This window comes from Salvelinus sp. IW2-2015, linkage group LG34 (genome assembly GCF_002910315.2).
Source record: "Salvelinus sp. IW2-2015 linkage group LG34, ASM291031v2, whole genome shotgun sequence".
Lineage (NCBI taxonomy): Eukaryota > Metazoa > Chordata > Actinopteri > Salmoniformes > Salmonidae > Salvelinus > Salvelinus sp. IW2-2015.
This window is the reverse complement of record NC_036873.1, coordinates 651,441-659,168: the sequence shown is the minus strand read 5'-3', so window position 1 is coordinate 659,168 and position 7,728 is coordinate 651,441. Positions and strand designations below refer to the sequence as shown.

General features: G+C 40.8%; 1 protein-coding gene across 1 annotated transcript in view; it reads right to left on the bottom strand.

The window, feature by feature from the left end:
* Positions 1–7,728, bottom strand: part of LOC111958300 (rho GTPase-activating protein 10) — a 73,290-nt gene that overhangs the window by 64,255 nt on the left and 1,307 nt on the right.

The following is a 7,728-nucleotide window of genomic DNA, read 5'->3' as shown; positions in this document are numbered from 1 at the left end:
CCATAAAAATGAACAAATAACCTTGATTCTTGCCATACAGGCATTTGGAACATTGTGCTAAAACATTAGATATCATCCAGCCCTACTAGAAGATACCATTATCAGAAATCAAGACTGAGTTTTAGTGGGTAATACTTCTCACAAGACAAAGCTCCCATGGAGATTTCAGGATGTTCTTTGAAAAGCAGACACTCAATTATGACCAATGAGAGAGACTAAACACTAACATAATGAAGGGTTAACATTTTTTTTTTTTTAAGTGACTGACATGTTGAGATGGGGTTGGGTAACAGGGGGTACGGAGCGGGCAGACTTCCTATGGAGGAAACCACTTGAAACAGGAGCACATCCTCTGGCCTGTCCCTCCTCTAGTGGGCATTTCCATGTCACAGGCTAGCTCCCTGGCCAAAGGCCCTGTTTGCACATTTCCTTCCAAAAAAAAAGAAAAAAAAAAAAAAAAGGAGACTTTCCGTTGCGGGACATCCCCTTAGGCGTAGAACTGAAAAGAGTGGCCCAGGGCCAAAGCTGGACAAGAGTAACTTGGGATTTTGGAACTTGAGCAAGACCCAGGGAATTCCACTTGAAGATCCTACAGCAGCGACTGGCCCAAGAGAGAGCGCAACATTCCTCATCCTAGTCCCTACCTTACTCAAACTTCAGCCTTCATCTAGCCTGGTTTCAGATCTGTTTGTGCTGTATAGCCAACTCCTACAGATCTGGGACCAGGCTACAGTTCATCACATGATATGTATACAGGCAGTGAYACCAAATCTCTGGATGTTTACTGAAGACTAGCGTAATGCTGAATCTGCCCTTTGACAAAATAGCTTTTAACGTTGCCATGAAGCCGATGGGAGGCTCACATGCCGTGAGGATTATATGCCATATTAGAGAGCCCGAGTCAATTCCTCCGGTCAACAACATGGTCTGATTTCAATGGTGATAAATGACGATCATCTCACTGAATCCCAGCCAAGCCTCTTTCCTTGTCAACCACAAAAGCAAAGACGCTAAAGGCAGATAAAACAAAGTCAAACAAGTACAGCTAATTGCTGAGACATTTCTCTGATCTCAGACTGTAGGCAGGTTTCCATTGACCCAGGTATGTTCGACAAAAGCAATGTCGCAATTTTTTTTAAACAAAAAACGGCAGATATGAGAACTTAAGGCGCAATTTGCCTAAATGGGTAATGGAAACACTTCAACCACTGCATTTTTATTTGAAAATTGTTTTTTGCCAGATATATATATTTTTAAAGGTGTGATGTCATTACGTCCAGCTGTTTTTAAATCAGACAAGATAGTTAAATGGAATCGCACCCTAGCAGGCAATTGTCACATCCATTTTCTATGCAAACTTCGTTTGTTGTTGATGACATTTAGGAAAAGTTAATGGAAACTGGAAAAGTTAATGGAAACATAGCTAGTGAGGGACTATATATGGGTTAGCTGACCGTCACAAAAACAATGCACATGCTTCAATGGGGCAGAAGTTTGAGTTGTTGCGATTCTGGATGGCCAGATAGCTACCAACAATGACAAGAAACTGCCATGTGGTGAATCGTAAGCGACTCATTTCAGCTAGTTATGTCTATTCTTGAYGATTTGACACATTTCATGGCAATGCTAACAAGGCAACAAAAAAATGCTAGCTAACCAACTGCAATGATGTATTTGAGACAAATACATTTGCTCAAGGAGCACTTATGTTTTCAATAAACATTGAAGATTAAATATAGTTTACATGTTATCAACAATCTAAGCCAACCGCCTGTTTTTCCCCATAGTTGTGCATGCGTCGATTGTCGCTGCTAAACAACCAACCCGTCTATTCAGTGYAGTCTGTCTCGAGACCTAGCAGCTGTCAGTCGATGCTCTGCTGTCTGAAACAGTTGTTCTAAGTAAATGTAGTGAGAACTTGGTGTTGGCTCATGACTGACTTCACGCAGAGAAGTGAGTGAGTGCACAAAGCTGACACTGTAAACACTGGAGCAGTTTAGAGGTGTAAGAGACTGGTAAAGACACCACATGCCACTTTACGCGGGCACAGACTCCGCCGGTCCCATCTTATTTATCGCTTAATAAGGACATAAAACCAGGTACACACTGCTACCTAAAATAAATAAATAAATCTTGATCTCAGACAAAGATGATCTTGACCCTCTGTTCAACCCACTTTGTATCAACTACAATCACATGTCTAGCTAGCTAACTAGGCTAAGGCTATAGCGTAGAGCAGCCATATACAGTAAGCACATTAGGAAATAGGCTTACAAGTCAAAGTTGATGCACAGCCAAATGAGTTTTTACATTTTTTAATCGTTTGTCATTTAGCAGACGACCTTATTGCTCTTATAATTCAACCGGGATTAGGGTTAAGCGCCTTGCTCAACGGGACATCTACAGATGTTTTCACCTAGTGGGCTCGGGAATTCAAGCCAGCAACCTTTTGGTTACTGAGCCAACACCTTAAGCTCCAGCCTACCTGCTTTGCCATTTTTGCTCTGCCTCTTGGCAGCTGGAGTAATGTCAGATGATTTGGTAGACATCATTGACAAACTAAACCTCAAGAGCCTATTTTCTTTCATTTTCCATTTGAATAAAACAGTAGCCTATTCACTGATTTGACAGTTCTAAAGGGTTGTCACGCGCTGAAGAACGTGGAGTTTGATTAAGGCAGCCCCCCGCACCCCTCTGGTTCAGAGGGGTCGGGTTAAATACAGAAGACACATTTCAGTTGTACAACTGACTAGGTATCCCCCTTTCATCAAGTAGGATATTAAATCTGCTCGTGGTCTTTGGTCTCAACAAATGTCTTCCAAAGGAGGCCTGTTACTAGGGGCCTATTCAGAATCTAGACATTTAAACAGATTAACAATATTAAAAAATGTATTGAACTTAGTAGGAAATCAACTAAATGCATTTAACATTAATTTGCCCAAGTTAATCATAAGTCRTGAACAAACTGAATCAGTGATTTGTATTTTGCACGCGTATGCCAACGGCTACACAGTGTACTATAGGCAATGAGGCTAATGATAACGGTCTTCTGGTAGAGATGGAAAGCCTTTCTCAAAAACCTTCTCAATGAAATGTTACCAAAAACGTAGCCAATGCCTTTCTGGCAGAATGATATCATGATTATTTGCATCAATCCAGTAAACATTTGTTTAGCAAATTCTGAAATAACACAAGGGCTACAGAAACATTGATAGCCAAAAACATTCTCTGGCTGGTGCTCACCTGCAATACAAGGYAACTTCACCAAAAATAATCAACATTTTATATTTTTCACAGATCTCAAAAGTACTCTTGGTGTGGTTTAAGCATTGTTGAGGACTTACAACATTCAATTGTTTTTCCAATMAAAATGTATATTTACTTAAGTGTTATTTTAGAGCAAAAACTGGGAAAGCAGAAACAGAAATAAAAGATTTTAGAGCCCAATGTTACCAGCAAAARATAGGCCCACTTCAACACAATGCCTGCCACACATACATCCACTGAGCCCCCTGCAGAGCCAGCCTAGCAGGGTGATGCTCCATGTGGAGGCAGAGGGTGTGTGCTGCCTGCATTATGAAATAAGCTCACCTTTCTATTCTAGAACCTTCAATTCTTTGGAATAACAATAGACCTAGGGTACATCAAATATATGTTATTGTTACAGTTATGCAGTGCAGCAGCAGGGCTCTTGACCAGGCTACAGTTCAATCACATTGAGGTATTTTATACAGTGCAGTGATACCAAATCTCTGGATGTTACTTGAAGACTAGCGTAATGTGAATCTGCCTTTGACAAAATAGCTTTTAAACGTGCATGAAGCGATGGGAGGCTCCACATGCGTGAGGATTATATGCCATATGAGAGCCCGAGTCCAATTCCTCCGGTCAACAACATGGTCTGATTTCAATGGTATAAGATGACTCCAAGCCAGCCTCTTTTCCTTGTCAACCCCACAAAAGCAAAGACGCTAAAGGCCAGATTAAAACAAAGTCAAACAAGGTACATCCCTAATTGCTGAGACATTTTCTCTGATCTCAACGTAGGCAAGGTTTCCATTGACGCAAGTATGTTCGACAAAAGAGCCAATGTGCATTTTTTTGTTAAACAAAAAAACCGCGGCATATAACGAAACTTAAGGCGCAGATTTGCCTAAACTGGGTAATGGGAAACAACTTCAAACCACTGCATTTATTGAAAGATTGTTTTTTTGCCAGATATATATATTTTTAAGGTGTGGATCGGCATTACGCGCCAGCATGTAAATCAGACAAGATAGTTAAATGGAATCCGCACCTTAGCAGCAATATGTCCACATCCATTTTCTATCAACTTCGTTTGTTAGTTGATGACATTTAGGAAAAGTTAACTGGAACTGGAAAAGTTTAATGGAAACATAGCTAGTGGAGAGCGACTATTATGGGTTTAGCTGACCGTCACAAAAACAATGCACATGCTCAATGGGGCAGAAAAGTTTTGGTCTGTTGCGATCCTGATGGCCAGATAGCTACCAACATATGACAAGAAACTGCCATGTGCGTGAATCGTAGCACTCTTTCACGCTAGTTATGTCTATTGCTTGCGATTTGACCACATTCATGGCAATGCTAACAGGCAACAAAAAAACATGCTAGCGCCTAGACCAACTGCAATGATGTATTTGAGACAAATACATTTGCTCAAGGAGCACTTGATGTTGTAATAAAACATTGAAGATTATTTTACATGTTAATCAAAACAAAGTCCTTAACCAACCGCCTGTTTATCCCCATAGTTTCATGCGTCGATTGTCGCTGCTAAACAACAACCCGTCTATTCAGTGCAGTCTGTCTCGAGACCTCAGCAGCTGTCAGTCCGATGCTCTGCTCTGTCTGAAACATTGTATTCTAAGTAAATGTTAGTGAAAACTTGGGTTGCTCCATGGACTGACTGTCACGCAGTAGAAGTGAGTGAGTGCACAAAAGCGACATGTAAACACTTTTTGAGACAGTATAGAGTGTAAGTCAGGAACTGGTAAAGACCACCACATGCCACTTTACGCGGGCTACAGACTCCGCCGGATCCCTTTATTTATCGCTAATAAGACATAAAATCAGGTAACACACTGCTACCTAAAACCTAAATAAGATAATCGTGAATCTCAGACAAAGATGAATCTTGACCCGCTGTTCAACCCACTTTGTATCAACTACATGACAATGTCTAGCTAGCTAACTAGGCTAGAGGCTATAGCGTAGAGCAGCCTATACAGTAAGCACATTAGGAAAAGGTAGGCTACAAGTCACAAGTTGATGCACAGCCAAAGGATGTTTACAATTTTTAATCGTATGTGTCATTTATGCAAGACGACTTATTTGCTCTTATAATTCAACCGGGATTAGGGTAACGCTTGCTGCAACGGGACATTCCTACAGATGTTTTTCACCTAGTCGGCTCGGGAATTCAAGCCAGCAACCCTTTGGTTACTGGCCAACACCTTAACTCCAGCTACCTGCTGCCACTTTTTGCTCTGCCTCTTGGCAGTGAGTAATGTCAGAATGATTTGGTAGACATCTACAAACTAAACCTAGCCTATTTTGCTTTCATTTCCATGAAATAAAACAGAGCCTATTCACTGATTTGACATTCTAAAGGGTTGTCACGGCTGAAGAACGATGGTCGATTAAGGCAGCCCCCCCACCCCTCTTGGTTCAGAGGGGTCGGGTAATACAGAAGACAATTTCAGTTGTACAACTGACTAGTATCCCTTTCATCAAGTAGGATATTAAATCTGCTCGTCTGTCGTCTTTGGTCTCAAACAATGTCTTCCAACAGGAGGCCTGTTACTAGGGCCCTATTAAATCTAGGACATTTAAACAGATTTAAGCAATATTAAAAAATGTATTGAACTTAGTAGGAAATCAACTAAAATGCATTTTAACATTAATTTGCCCAATGTAATCATTAAGTACTGAACAAAACTGAATCAGTTATTTGTATTTTGCACTCGTGTATGCCAACGGCTACACAGCTGTACTATAGGCAATTGAGGCTAATGATAACGGTCTTACTGGTAGAGATGGAAAAGCCTTTCTCAAAAACCTTCTCAAGGAAATGTTACCCAAAACGTAGCCAATAGCCTTCTGGCAGAATGATATCATGATTATTTGCATCAATCCAGTAAACATTTGCTAGCAATACTCAGTAATAACACAAGGGCTACAGAAACATTGATAGCCAAAAAACATTCTCTGGCTGGTGCTCACCCTTACAATACAAGGTAACTTTCACCAAAAATAATCAACATTTTATATTTTCACAGATCCAAAAGTAGTCTCTTGGTGTGTTTAAGCATTGTTGAGGACTTACAACATCATTGTTTTTCCAATAAATGATATTTCTTAAGTCTTATTTTAGAGCAAAAACTGGGAACGAGAACCAAACTAAATAAAAGATTTAGAGCCCATTTACCAGCAAAAAATAGGCCCACTTCAACACAATAAGCCTGACCACCATACAGTCCACTGCTAGAGGCCAAGCCTAGCAGGTGCATGCATCTTGGAGGCAAGGAGGTGTGTGCTGCCTGCCATTATGAAAAAAGCTCACTTTCTATTCTAGAGACCTTCAATTCTTTGGATGAACAAGTAGTCCCTAGGGTACATCAAATATAGTGATTGTTACAGTTATGCAGTGCAGCAGCAGGGCCTTCAGGATTTGGCATCCCTTCTGCCTAAACAGAAAAGTCTATGTTTATTTTCTTACAGTGGGAGTGTGGCCTACTAAGCCAAATTTAACCTCGGAAACACTTATTTTTAGTCGCTTGACTGAGGTTAGAGGTTACCTGACATTCTGCGGCTGCATCACCATTGTTCAGATGAAACCAGATAAACTCTTAACAAGCTCATCACTGGCTTATCTCAATGAGACCAGTAGAGTCCCAGTTACACTAGGAAGGCGACAGTCAATTGTCCAAAGCAAGCAAGCGATCTCTCCTGGCCCAGAACTAATTGTGTGGGCTACCTACACGCTACACTTACTCTGACATTGTATTAAGCTCACATGCAATGTGAATAACAGAGGTGGTTCTATTCCAAACCCAGTTCCAGTCCTGAGGCTGCCCCAAGAGAGTTCCGCTGCACATGTTGGTCCATCATCAAACAAATGTCACTCCCAAAAATTGCGCCGTGCAAGATCGCAGAGGAACCTCGTCAGAGAAAATACCACGTTTACTTATAGCCTTATTTTTAGAAATTATTCTGTTATCAACTTCTCCTTGCTCTCCCAAATGGAACATCAATCTCTCTTGCACCCTAAAAAAAGGAGAGCATTAAGTCACCAGTCTGTTTTTGAGTATGAAAAAAAACACATTGGCATTGCCTTGCTAGAAATCCTTGACTTATGACAAGGAAGACCTCCAGAGGCTTTGCCAGTGGGCTAAAAGCAGTACCCTCCTATAGCACTGCAAACAGTTGCACTCTAACAATATAGTTAAATCAAGACTAACCATCAGTGACTAAATAGTTAAACCGCATTTACCTACTATCAGTGGTGTCTTCAGGGTTGTTCACAATGAACAGGTAGCTGATTGCCTCAGCTAACCGTGCTACCCTGGCACATTGACCGTGTACGGACCACCTGTATATTAGCTCATTATTTTTGAAGTGTTACTTATTTGGATAAATATTTTAACTATATTTCTTGAAACAGCAATTGTTGATGTTAAGGGCTTGTAAATAAGCTTTTACGGT